Source organism: Rhinopithecus bieti, unplaced genomic scaffold (assembly GCF_001698545.2).
Source record: "Rhinopithecus bieti isolate Rb0 unplaced genomic scaffold, ASM169854v2 scaffold_13112, whole genome shotgun sequence".
NCBI classification, from domain to species: Eukaryota; Metazoa; Chordata; class Mammalia; order Primates; family Cercopithecidae; genus Rhinopithecus; species Rhinopithecus bieti.
The window spans coordinates 1981764-1994787 of NW_016807891.1; the positions used below are offsets into that span (position 1 = coordinate 1981764).

The window sequence follows — 13024 nt, forward strand, 5'->3', positions numbered from 1 at the left end:
GTTCTGAGAAAGAAAGACCACGTTCAATCTTGATGGACCCAACATTGTAAAACTGAGCACAACTTTTTCTTCCTTTGATAATAGCAATATTTGACAAAAATCCAAACATACAGAGAGTTGAAAAAAAAAAAAACAGGTGCTATGGGATAGTGCCTCAGAGGAAACAGAATTCTGAACTCCAGCTGCCATTCAAAAAATATGGATGAGTGTGATACCTAAAGTATTTAAAAAATTATCAAGATGAGCTTTATAGGAAGTTTCTGGAGCTTGGTATTTCTTGGCACCAAATGAAAATAAGCCATTTTGAAATTTCTGGAATGATTATGTGATATTGAATCTCTCTACTGAATCTCAGGAGAACAAATTTTCTTTTTGTGTTGATGCCAGGTTTCTAATGCACTTGAGTATTAAACAAAAAGCATCTTATTTTACAAGTTTATGAAAACTATTGCACTGGCTATTAAAAGGCTCATGATGGTTCTACGTGTGCTGGGCAAGTCACAGAAATGATACTTGCCGTATTGCAGTTGAGTCCTCACAGTGAGCAAAACGGCTGGAAAGTGGAGGGAGGGGTTGTCTTTGTTCACCTGGCCCAAATTCAAAGCCATCCATCTACTGTCTTAATGGTAGTAAGAATTACAACCACTTGTATCTATACAAGATTTGCCAATATTAACGGCTTAAAAACACACACACACACACACACACACACACACACAGAGCCAACATTTTACCCTAAGCAAGCAGGACATGGCAAATACAATTTTCTGTATAACCAACATGGCACACGTATACATATGTAACAAACCTGCACGTTGTACACATGTACCCTAGAACTTAAAGAAGAATAATAAGAAAAAAAGCAAATGTAGGTTGGATTTATAGTTCACACATGAAGAATTTTTATTTTTCAAAGCCTTGAGTTGACCTACTGGCATCTGATCACCTTACATTGGTCTTTACAGTGGCTCAGGGAAGAGCTAATTCATGAATGATAAAACACGACAAGAAGCCTTGTTTATCCTTCACAAATATGGAAAATAACTAAATGCAGAAGCTTTGTACAGAGAGTCACGCAGGGGATGACGAGGAACACATGTGTTCTATGTAAGGTGCGTCAATTAGGTCTTCAATTGTGATGTCGGAAGCTGAGTGAACGCTGGAGCTGCTTTTGTCTCACTGTCTGGCCCCTTAGACTCGGGGCTGGGAGGAAGTATTTATCTCTGTGCTGTGAGATTTCCCAAGGAGCACTCTCTCACCCTCAGCTTGTTCCCTTTTATTAGGTGTCCTCTTATCAAGGAATGTTGCTCTGAGAAGATAAGAAACTCTCAGGTGGTGTCACTAATTACTGACAATGTGACCTTGGGCAAATCACTTCTCCTGACCTCATTTCCTTATCTTAAAATGAGAATGGAAGGCTGGCTGCAGAGGCCTTGGGAGGCCAAGGTGGGTGGATCACCTGAGGTCAGGAGTTCGAGACCAGCCTGGCCAACATGGTGAAACTCCATCTCTACTACAAATACAAAAATTAGCCAGGCGTGGTGGCAGACACCTATAATCCTAGCTACTCGGGAGGCTGAGGCAGGAGAATCACTTGAACCCGGGAGGCAGAGGTTGCGGTGAGCCAAGATCGCACCATTGCACTCCAGCCTGGGCAACAGAGCGAGACTCCCATCACAAACGACCTCCATCACAAAAAAAAAAAAAAAAAAAAAAAAAAAAAAATCGAACAGCATTTTAATGGGATTAAGTGAACCGTGCTTAGAAAGCACTTAGCAGGAGCCTGATACGTAGTACATTTTTTCAGCAAGTTGTTGCGTTATCTTTTTATTTATCATCATTGCGGTTGTCTTTTCTCAATTCAGCCACCATTTACTGAAAGGCAGCTTTCTATCATATAGCAGGCTAGCTTTTATTTCTTTAGCACATGCGATACCTGTCTAGTTGGTTTCTTCTCTGAGTCTAACAATTAATCCACAGAGTCCTGCAAACCTTCAGAATAGGCAGGATATAACGTTTATTAGCACATTATCTTAACATTCATTTCAGCTTTATCCTTACCAACATTCATCCCTGGAGATTTGAAACCCAATAGCATTATCAGTGCCTAAACATTATGAAGAGCTTAAGACCAGGAGCAACTGAACATGGGAATAGGTCTTTCACTTAGTAATTTCCCACTAAAGTAAAATAGCATGAAAGGCATTTTATAATAAAAGGGGAAAAAGGCCTTAAAAGCCCAGGTGTTATCTTTGGATTGATAATAGCTGTGAAGTATTAATTCATATTTATTTCTATGCAAGTATTATTATCCTAATGCATTTGAAAAGAGAAGGGCCATGTCTGCTGTGTCCATTTGCTGAAGCTCTATCTGAAATGTGTCTCTCTGGAGCCAGTTTGCCTCTGTTTTATGTTTTCTGTGGATTCCTGAAATAGTTAATGTAACTTCTTCAGTACAGCACAGTACAAGCATTGGGAAAAATCAGAGCTACTCAATCCATCACTCAGTTCAAACTGTATGTTTCACTGATGAGAAAGCTATGTGTCAGGAGAAAAGCATGAGACAAACACAAATTGAGGCACGTTCCGCAAAATACCTGACGAGTATTATCAAGGTCATCAAAACAAGGAAAGTCTGAAAAATTGTCACAACCAAGAAAATCCTAAGTAGCCATGATGACTAAGTGTAATGTGGTACCCTGAATGGATCCAAGAACAGAAAAAGAAAGTCAGGTTAAAACCTAAGGAATATGAATTAAGTATGGGCTCAATTTAATAATGATGTTTCAATACTGTTCCATTAATTGTGGCATACAGATACCACACTAAAATAAGCTATTAATAATAAGAGAAACTCGACCAGATGTGGTGGCTCACGCCTGTAATCCCAGCACTTTGGGAGGCCAAGGCAGGTGGATCCACGAGGTCAGGAGTCTGAGACCAGCCCGGCCAACATAGTGAAACCCTGTCTCTACTAAAAATACCAAAAAAGGTTGGGCGTGGTGGCTTTCGCCTGTAATCCTAGTACTTTGGGAGGCCGAGGCAGGTGGATCAGGAGGTCAGGAGATCAAGACCATCCTGGCTAACACAGTGAAACTCCGCCTCTACTAAAAATATAAAAAATTAGCCGGGCGTGGTGGCGGGCACCTGTAGTCCCAGCTACTCAGGAGGCTGAGGCGGGAGAATGGCGGGAACCTGGGAGGCAGAGCTTGCAGTGAGCCGAGATCGCGCCACTGCACTCCAGCCTGGGCGACAGAGGGAGAGTGTCTCAAAAATAAATAAATAAACAAATAAATAAATAAATAAATTTAGCCGGGCATGATGGCACACGTCTGTAGTCCCAGCTACTCAGAAGGCTGAGGCAGGAGAATCGCTTGAACCTGGGAGGCAGAGGTTGCAGTGAGCCGAGATCACACCACAACACTCCAGCCTGGGCAACAAAGCAAGATTCTGTCTCAAATAATAATAATAATATAATAATAATAGAAACTCTGTATCACCTTCATTATTTTCCTATAAATCTAAAGCTATTCAGAAATAAAAGGTTTATTTTTTTAAATGTATAAAATGCTCATGATGGAAATACCAAAAGCAATGGCAACAAAAGCCAAAATTGACAAATGGGATCTAATTAAACTAAAGAGCTTCTGCACAGCAAAAGAAACTATCGTCAGAGTGAACAGACAACCTACAGAATGGAAGAAAATTTTTGCAATCTATCTTTCTGACAAAGGTCTAATATCCAGAGTCTACAAAGAAGTCAGACACATTTACAAGAAAAAGCAACCCCATTAAAAAGTAGACAAAGGACATAAACAGACACTTCTCAAAAGAAGACACTCTTGCAGCCAACAAACATATTAGAAAAAAACCTCAACATCACTGATCATTAGAGAAATGCAAAGCAAGACCATAATGAGAAACCATGTCACTCCAGTCAGAATGACCATTGCAAAGTCAAGAAACAACAGATGCTGGCAAGGTTGTGAAGAAAAACGGAACGCTTTTACACTGTTGGTGGGAATGTAAATTAGTTCAATCATTGTGGAAGACGGTGTGGCGATTCCTCAAAGATCTAGAAGCAGAAATACCATTTGACTCAGCAATCCCAGTACTGGGTATATACCCAAAGGAATATAAATCATTCTATTATAAAGATACAAGCATGCGTATGTTCACTGCAGCACTATTCGTAATAGCAAAGGCATGGAATCAACCCAAATGCCCATCAATGATAGACTGGATAAAGAAAACATGGTAACATATGCACCATGGAATACTATGCAGACATAGAAAAGAATGACACCGTATCCTTGCAAAGGATGGATAGAACCGTTATCCTCAGTTTGCTGAGGATCCGTGTCCTTTGTTATCCTCAGCAAACTAACACAGGAACAGAAGACCAAACACTGCATGTTTTCACTTGCAAGTGAGAGCTGAATGGTGAGAACACATGGACATGTGGTGGGAACAACACACACTGGGGCCTGTCGGGGGCAGGTGAGGGGAGGGAGAGCATCAGGAAGAATAACTAATGGATGATGGATTTAACACCTAGGTGATAGGTTGATTTGTGCAGCAAATCACCATGGCACATGTTCACCTATTCAACAAGCCTGAACATCCTGGACATATACCTGTGAACTTTTAAAAAGTTGAAGAAAAAAAAATCTGTGAAATTAAATGTAAACAAGTGAATTAGCTACTGAAATTAAAGAAAAAAATTATGTTCATGAACATAGTTGAACTAAAGCATATACTGTTGCCTTAATGTCAGGGATTCCCACAGGTTATAATAATAGCATTTGTGGTCTGGAGTACTGGAAAGGCTGTGAGCTAATTTCCACAGATCTGTGTCTCTCTGAATCTCACTGCACTCAGTAGTCAAACCATAGTAATCATAAACACTTCCTAGATTATATGTGAAGACTCAATTCACCACTGTGAACCTCCATGCATAGTGTCTGACGCACCGTAGGTACTCAGTTAATACGAATTACCTTCTCATTCCCTTAACCTCTTTTAAAATATGGGATTAGTCGTGCTGTTTTTTATTTCTATCATAAGGACTTGATCAAAAATTACAAATTGTCTTGGCCATTCTATGCACTGATTGTCCAATAGGAGATAAATTCTCAAATGTTGAATCCTTATTGATTTTTAATCATCTGTGAACTGTCTGAAAACAAAGTCAGAAACTCTAAAACAAAAATGTTAAAAGGCTTAAAAGAATCTGGTTGAGATGTTGCTTTTGCTTCTTGTTTTGGAGAGAAAAAAAATTCAGGTAGAATTTGAAGTAACTTTATGTTGCAAAAAGACAGTATTGTGTAGAAATAAATTAGTCTACCTGCATTTACAATTTTTCTGAATTAGGAAAGATAGGTAGAGAATGGAGAGAAACACACCTATTCCAATAATCCATAGCTCTCCCTTGAGAGACGTGGATGATTCAAATGGAATTTTACTTACTCGTTTAAGCAACTAACTTTTTTTAAAACTTTTATTTTTAGGTTCAGAGGTACATGTGCAAGCTTGTTATATGGGTGAATTGCGTGTCTTGGGGGTTTGGTGTACAGGTTATTTTGTCATCCAGGTAATAAGCATAGTACTGATAGGTGGTTTTCGATCCTTACCTTCCTCCCACCCTCCACCCTCAAGTAGGCATTGATGTGTGTTGTTCCTTTCTTTGCATCCATGTGTACTCAGTGTTTAGCTCCCACTGATAATTGAGAACATGCAGTCAGGTTTTCTGTTCCTGTGAGTTCATTAAACAACTAACTTCCAACAACCCACTAGATGTGAAGTTCCTTGCTTGATGTCAAAGATAGAGGCAAAGGTGATCTCAGCTGTGGAGCTGCTCACAGGTGGTCTAACAGATTCTACATGGTAAGACTTGATCCTTGGCCAAGGTTGCGGGTCAGGGAAGTGCTTGACAGTTCGCAGTTCTGCTGGGTTTTAAAGGCTGTCTGAAAGGAAAATGGGCATATGAGGAGGATGCAAGTTTAACCCCAAAGGCCACTCCCCCAATTCCCCCAACTGCAGACTGCTGCTGGCAGAAGTATAGAATTTAAAGGGATGGCTGGCAGATGAAGTCCAAGAGCAGGCAGTGGCCAGGGCTTCGGTTCAGACTTGCTCAGCTTGGGAGTTAAGAGAAGAGTCATATGCCCACGATTCTAGTGTAGGCAGAACTCTGTGACTGAAGTGTGGGGGATGAACTGAAGTGGACTGATTGGAAGCAGAGTGTGAAGACTCTTGATAAATCTCAGGCAATAAGTGATGATAAATTAAATAATATAATGGCCAAAAGAATAAAACCGAAGCCTGTGTTGGCATTGATGACTTGGTGACCAACTGACGACTATGGAACCAATTCATCCATATTGAATGAATGAATTCATATTGAATAATATGGATAATGCATATTGGATAATAACCTTTCTCAAGAAATTCACATTTCATCAATTATATTAATGTATTTCTGACATTCTATTAATGTTTCATGAATTAGAAAGTACGTGTACATATGTGACCTTATTCATTTTCAAAACAGCATTTTGAGATAGGGTATCTCCCAGGTTTCTGACTCAGGCCACTAAGACAGAGTGAAATGATCAACATAGGAAATGGAACAGGTGTGGATGGAAGAATGATTATGAGAGCTTCAAACATGAAAATGCTGAGCTTGAAAAACCTGCGAGATGTCTGAGACACAATGGAACACACAGGCAAAAAGAAAGCAGTAACTCTCAAGAAGAAGATAGTGATGGCAATAAAAGCCATTTGAATTGGGGGGGAAATACCAGGAAAGGTGCTGATAGTGAAAAACTTATTCATGGAAATGAAATGAATTTCAATAAAACATTGGCTGTAAGAATGTAGATCAAGAAAGCAGTGTGTAAGAAACAATTGAGAAAGAGAGGAATCTGGGACCACTAGCGGAGAGGTGCTACTTAAAATGTAGGTGGAAATCCGTACTTCACAGGAAGTAGAGTAGGTTCATGGGAAAATAATTAGTCTGTATCTTTGGCCTGGTTTGCCACGCATTTGAAAAATGTATAGGACTGGTTTTAGAGAATTTTCTTCAAACTGAACAGTAAAGCTACGATGCAGAAAGCAGATTGAAAATGTTCTGGCTGGGCATGGTGGTTCACATCTGTAATCCCACCACTTTTGGAGGCCGAGGTGAGTGGATCACCTGAGGTCAGATGTTCGATACCAGCCTGACCAACATGGTGAAATCCCATCTCTACTAAAAATACAAAAATTAGCTGGGCATGGTGGTGCATGCCTGTAATCCCAGCTACTTGGGGATTTGCTGAGGCAGGAGTATCACTTGAACCCAGGTGGCAGAGGTTGCAGTGAGCTGAGATCATGCCAGTGCACTCCAGCCTGGGTGACAAGAGCAAAACTCCATCTCAAAAAAAAAAAAAAAGGAAATATTCCAAGACGTCAAGATTTATCCTCTTGATGCTCAGTGATCCTGTCCCTGCAAGCTGTCATGCATTGTCCACTGATGATGGCAGCAAGAAACAAGATGTGCAGGAGTTTCCATCTGAGCCTCTACCACACAGGAGAGTTGAGATTGGATTTCTAGGATGAGTCAACATTGATTACAAGCAGAAGCAACACTCCACAAAATTCATGTTCAATGAAAACAAAACTAAGAATATAGCCATAAAATAGAATGTTGTGTTTACTCAACTATTAGAAAACTTGATAAAGGTATTATGGAAAAAAGCATTGACAGAAAACCTAAAATAACAGTGGCTTAACAGTGGCTTATGGGCCTGTGCATCATGATTGTCAGGACCTCAGGCTCCAGCCATGGAGTTGCTCCATCATCTTGAACATGTGGCTTCTACCTCCTGGCCTCTGGTGTTCCAGCCATCTCACACACATTTAGGCAGAGGGAAGGAGGCAAGATACCTGCTGAACTTGGACAGGAGATGTTCTCCTCCACCTACTGCTCAGATCCTAGCCACATGGTGAGGTCTAGCTGCAAGAAGATTGGGAAATGCAGTCTTTCCTCTAAGTGGCCATGCACCCAGCTAAAAATTGAGAGTTTTACCACTGGGAAGGAAAGAGGAGAATGTGTATTAGAAGCATGATCATTGTCTACCACACCATGCTCTTTAAGACTGGGATGATCAGATTTGAGAAAGTGTTGAGGTATAAACAGACAGACAGGCAGACATATAGATAGATACACACACATCGATATATTATATTCCATCCAAATATTACATATTCAGCCTCTATGATGTACCAGGCACTTTGTAGGCAATAAGGAAGCAGCAGTGAACAAAACAGAAAAGAAAACAACTTTGTCCTCATATAACTTGAATTTTAATGAGAGATTGCTCTGTTTTTGTCCTCAGGATTAGGCCTACATTTATTCACAACTGAGACAAGCGGTGCACAAACCTTGTCTTTTTGTGGTTGAACTAAGAAGAAGATAAGGTTGACAATCCCAAGATCAGTTAGAACACCTTGCATCTAACACACGACTTCATTGGAGAAGAATAATACTTTCCCGAAACAATGTAAAGGTGAACCTCTCCAATCCCAGCATGGGATGCCTTCAAATCCTATATCTGTTGAACTTTTAGCCACAAAACAAAGAGGTAGCAGGGTTCAGAATCTCCCTTGTGTCCTCTGTCATGCTACTAGCGGGTGTGCGCCATTATGGCGTTCTTTGGTCTTGTGTGCCATGAAATTATTTCGCGTGAGAATGGTCCCTTTTGGGCTCGCCATGTAACATGGGGTCATCAGGTGTGCTTCTTGGCCCACAATGGGTAGAACAGGGTGTAATTTTGAACTACTCTGGAAAGAAGAGGGAGGGGTCAAGCTTTAGATATAATATCAGGAGTTCATCTGTCCCTCTTGTGTCTGTCACTAATTACAGGTCCATGAACTTTCCATTCTTCAGTCTAAGAACCGATGAAAAGCAATGTGGAATAATTGAAACTTTGGTTTGCTACATTTTCATGAGCCAGTTATCTACATTATTTGAAATGTAATTTTATCATCTATAATTTTAAAAAGAAAAAAATAATATTTCTTACCTCAAAATGCTGTTTTGAAAATGAATAAGGTCACATATCTATACACACTTTCTAATCTGTAAAACATTAATAAAATGTCAGGAATGTGTTAACATTATTGAGGAAATGCAAATGTCTTGAGAAAGATTATTAAATAGATTATTAAATAAAATTTTATAAGTAATGTTCACCATCATTTATCTTTTAGAAAAGATAATCATTCAAAGGGTTTTATTTTAGTAGGTGTTTAGATAAGCTTAGTTGACCTTTTCCCAAATCTTGACAATTAGTGATGAAACAAGATATTCCCTGCAAGGAGAACACGGGGTGTACTTTGCAGCCCTAATAAGACAAACAGGAAAGCCAATACCGGGAGACTGCTGTGAAGGCAATTAGGCTTTGAAAAGGGTGACAGTCCCACCTTTGACCAAGCAAACAGCAATCTCTGTACCAAGTGGTGCTTTGATTTGCCACGAGTCCTTTTATTTTCACCGGTGAAAGAGCTGAAGTTGTTTATGCTGGATAAATTTCCTACTTCTCCAGAATAAAGTTTATTTTTGAATTAGATATTCCAATGCCATCAGGTTGGGGTCATCTTTTACATTTGTGGAGTGTTCTAGAAATTGTGTTGAGACATGTGTTGTATTTTTACAGATACAATGGGCTCTTACCCCCACATGAGGGGTAGGCTGGAGAAAGGGGATGCAAAGGTTAGTGGATGGCAGCAGACAGAAAATCCTGAAAAGAATGGCTGGGAGAAAATAACAGAGACCTAGCAATGCAGAGTTCTTCAAAGCCAGAGAGATGATGATTCTGACCTGCTTTTAGAAGGAACAGTGTTGGCCTTCTATTGCGATCGTTAGTTGCTTGCTTTGATGTTTTCTTTTAAAAGGCTGACACCATTTCCTTAGAAGACCAGCCCAAGGTTCTGTTATCTTAGCATATCATACTGATTTATTTTTAAGAAAAAATAAAAATTGGTTTAGGCAAAATGACAAGGCAACAAAATATCTTGCTGGTTACAGTATCACCAAAAGATCAGAGAACTAGAAAACTCATTAATAATTCCTGGAAGATGGAAGAGTTACCTGTCAAGAGAGAAAGAATTCAGAAATACCTGCCCTGAAAAGGTCCTGGATAGGCCTATATGATTTACTAAACCTTGATTCCAGAACCTCAGGAAAGACACCTCAGGGAGATGAGTGAGGCTGTGAAAGGGAGAAGTCAGGCCCTGGGACACCCTGCAGCTGCCAGGCAATCATCTGAGAGTGACGGCGAGGTGGACACTCCAAGCCCAAGGTGAGGACCCCTCCAAGGATGTCCCTGTTGGCACTCTAGCCCTCTGGAGGACCCTGGGGACTTCAGGGCCGATGAGCTTCCTGTTACTAAGTGGTCCTCCCATGGAGCGTCTATAGAAACAGCCCCTCAGTCTTCCCCTAATTGGAGTTCCACCTCTCAGCACTCCAGAGACGTCCTCAGTAGAAATGGAGAAGGGTTTGGCCCTAGAGCACAACTTGAGGGAGTTAAGTCTTCCCCTCTGCACAATCAGATTTCCACATTTGGTGGAGATGATTCTGTCTTTTCTTTAAATTATAATGTTCTGAAGTCCAAAGAGCTCGTTGTGCGGGATGCATTATTACAAAGAAAGGAAATGCTGCCCAGAGAGAAATCCACTTAAAAGGGATTATCCTCTCTATGAAATGTGCCAGAAGGCGGCAGTGGGAGGCGGGCAGATAGGAGACTACAGGGACTTGAACATTAACTTAGCTTTCTAGATGTAATACTTTTTAAATGTGTTTAATGCCATTTACAAAGGGAAATACACAATTGTCTTGGGCTTTCCTTTTAAGATTTGGTCCTTAGGATGCCAAGTGTCTCCTACGACTCTCACGACCCCTGCAACATGTCACCGCAGCCCCTCTGTTATCATCCTGCCATGTGTTGCCATGTTTTGTTTTGCATTTTACACCAAATGTTCCAATGAAACTGTGATCACAGAGCCACCATTTCCTGTCTCAGGAATAGCTACTGATGGAGTCCTGCCTACCCAAGAGTTATCACACACCACGAGGCAAGCCATTCTCTCCGAAGCTACGGTAAAGTTAAATTAGTTAATAAGATAAGGAGAACATGTATTCAAATAATTTTGAAAATGTACTCAACATGATTTTTATTAAATGAATCCAGATCTCAAAATTCAAGATTATGAGTAGATTCAAATTAATGTTTCCCCACTAAATACTACTATCAATATTTTATTTTATTTTTCATTTACTAACAGACAGGGTCTTGCTCTGTCACCCAGGCTGAAGTACAGTGGTGCCATCATTGCTCACTGCAGCCTCAAACTTCTGGGCTCAACTGATCCTTCTCCTCAGCCCCGAGTAGCTGAGATTGGAGACTTGTGCCACCATGCCCAGCTATTTTTTATTATTATTAATTTTTTCTTGGTAGAAAGAGGGTCTGGCTCTATTGCCCAGGCTGCTCTCAAACTCCTGGCCTCAAGTGATGCTCCTGCCTCAGTCTTCCGAAGCGCTGGCGTTACAAGTGTAAGCCACTGTGCCTGGTCAACTATGCATACTTTAAAACTAGTTTTTGTATTTTTAGTGATTCATATCTCAAGGAAAGGGGCATATTTCCATGTGGAGAAGTGAGATAGAGAGGAAAGTGGTATGAAATAACAGTGGAGCTGTGGCCTTACAAGCTACCTCGACTTTTTAAGATTTCTCTGTGTGACTTTTTATTGTTTTATCAAGTTAAGCACAGAAGCCTATTAAGTAATCATAATCTTCCAGTTATAGGGTGTCAAACAGCACAGAGACTCAGCGACTCAGAAGAGAAGACAGAAGCCTGAGGAAGTGTACTTCAGATGCTTGGAGGACAAGGCACATCCATCCATCGCTTGTCCTCAACTTGCTGTGCTAATGAACTGTGATCAGTATTGACCCTACATATTGAGTTTTCCATCTCCTGTCTTATCAAGCACCCATTGGAAAATAATTGCTGCAGGCACCTGCCATGGAAACAACTCATGTGATTCATATCCAGTGGACTCTTTTTCTTTCCCATTCAACATAACAAGAGGGCTTCTAGTTACCTCTGTCTTTTCTGACCCTAATGTTTTACTTGCATCTTAGCAAGCTTTAGATTGGTATTAATGTAAACAATATGAAATAATTTTGTTGCTATTAATTCCAGGATCTTAACACACATTCTTGCAATTTTCTCTCTATTTATTCCTCCTGTATAGTGGTTACTAATACCAGCAGGGATAAGTCAGGCAAACAGAGGTAGATAACCAAATATTTTACCTTACTAGGCAAACATTCTTCCTCTTCAGGCATAGATATTGATAGAGACCAGTTGTGCAGTCAAACATGATCGCATGATATTCTGTTTTCTAGTGACCTGACTCTTCATATCTATGGGAGAAATGAAGGAAATAAAAGAAAATGATGTTCACTTCATGTCCTAGTTGCTTTAGAGCCACATAATCATGATGCAACAATAAGAAACTGGGTAACAATATGAATGTCATTTTTGATCTGCTAATAGGATAATTTTATTAACCAAATTATGTAATGCCATAAGAAAGATAAAAATTTAGACTGGATGTCAGGAAATGTTTCTTGATAATAGGAAATATTTGATTAATAGAAAGTCTCTGAGGAGAACAGATAGAAAGAAGTTCTACCACTCAGGACATTTCAAATTCGATCTAAGCCAGAAAAATGGAAGCTGGGCTTTGTTTACATCTCCATGTCTCTTGGGCTTTCCTTATCCAGATCATCCAATATATGAGTGAGAATATTCTATGTTAATCTGGACAACACTGTACAGTAAGCAGGTTGTTGATGGCAATATTCTTCTAATACTAACTGCACTTTCCAGTTTCTGAATGAAGGCCATCTTTGCAACACAATTCAAAAGGAATGGTTTCACTGAAACTAGGAAAACAAAAGGATTTACAATATACTGTG

General features: G+C 40.0%; 1 long non-coding RNA gene across 1 annotated transcript; it reads left to right on the plus strand.

Moving 5' to 3' along the window:
* Positions 1-10275: 10275 nt before the first annotated feature.
* LOC108536952 (uncharacterized) lies at positions 10276-12396 on the plus strand. The gene is made up of 3 exons (XR_001887671.1): positions 10276-10343; positions 11064-11140; positions 11840-12396. It is a non-coding gene; the product is annotated as an uncharacterized LOC108536952 (long non-coding RNA).
* Positions 12397-13024: the final 628 nt, after the last annotated feature.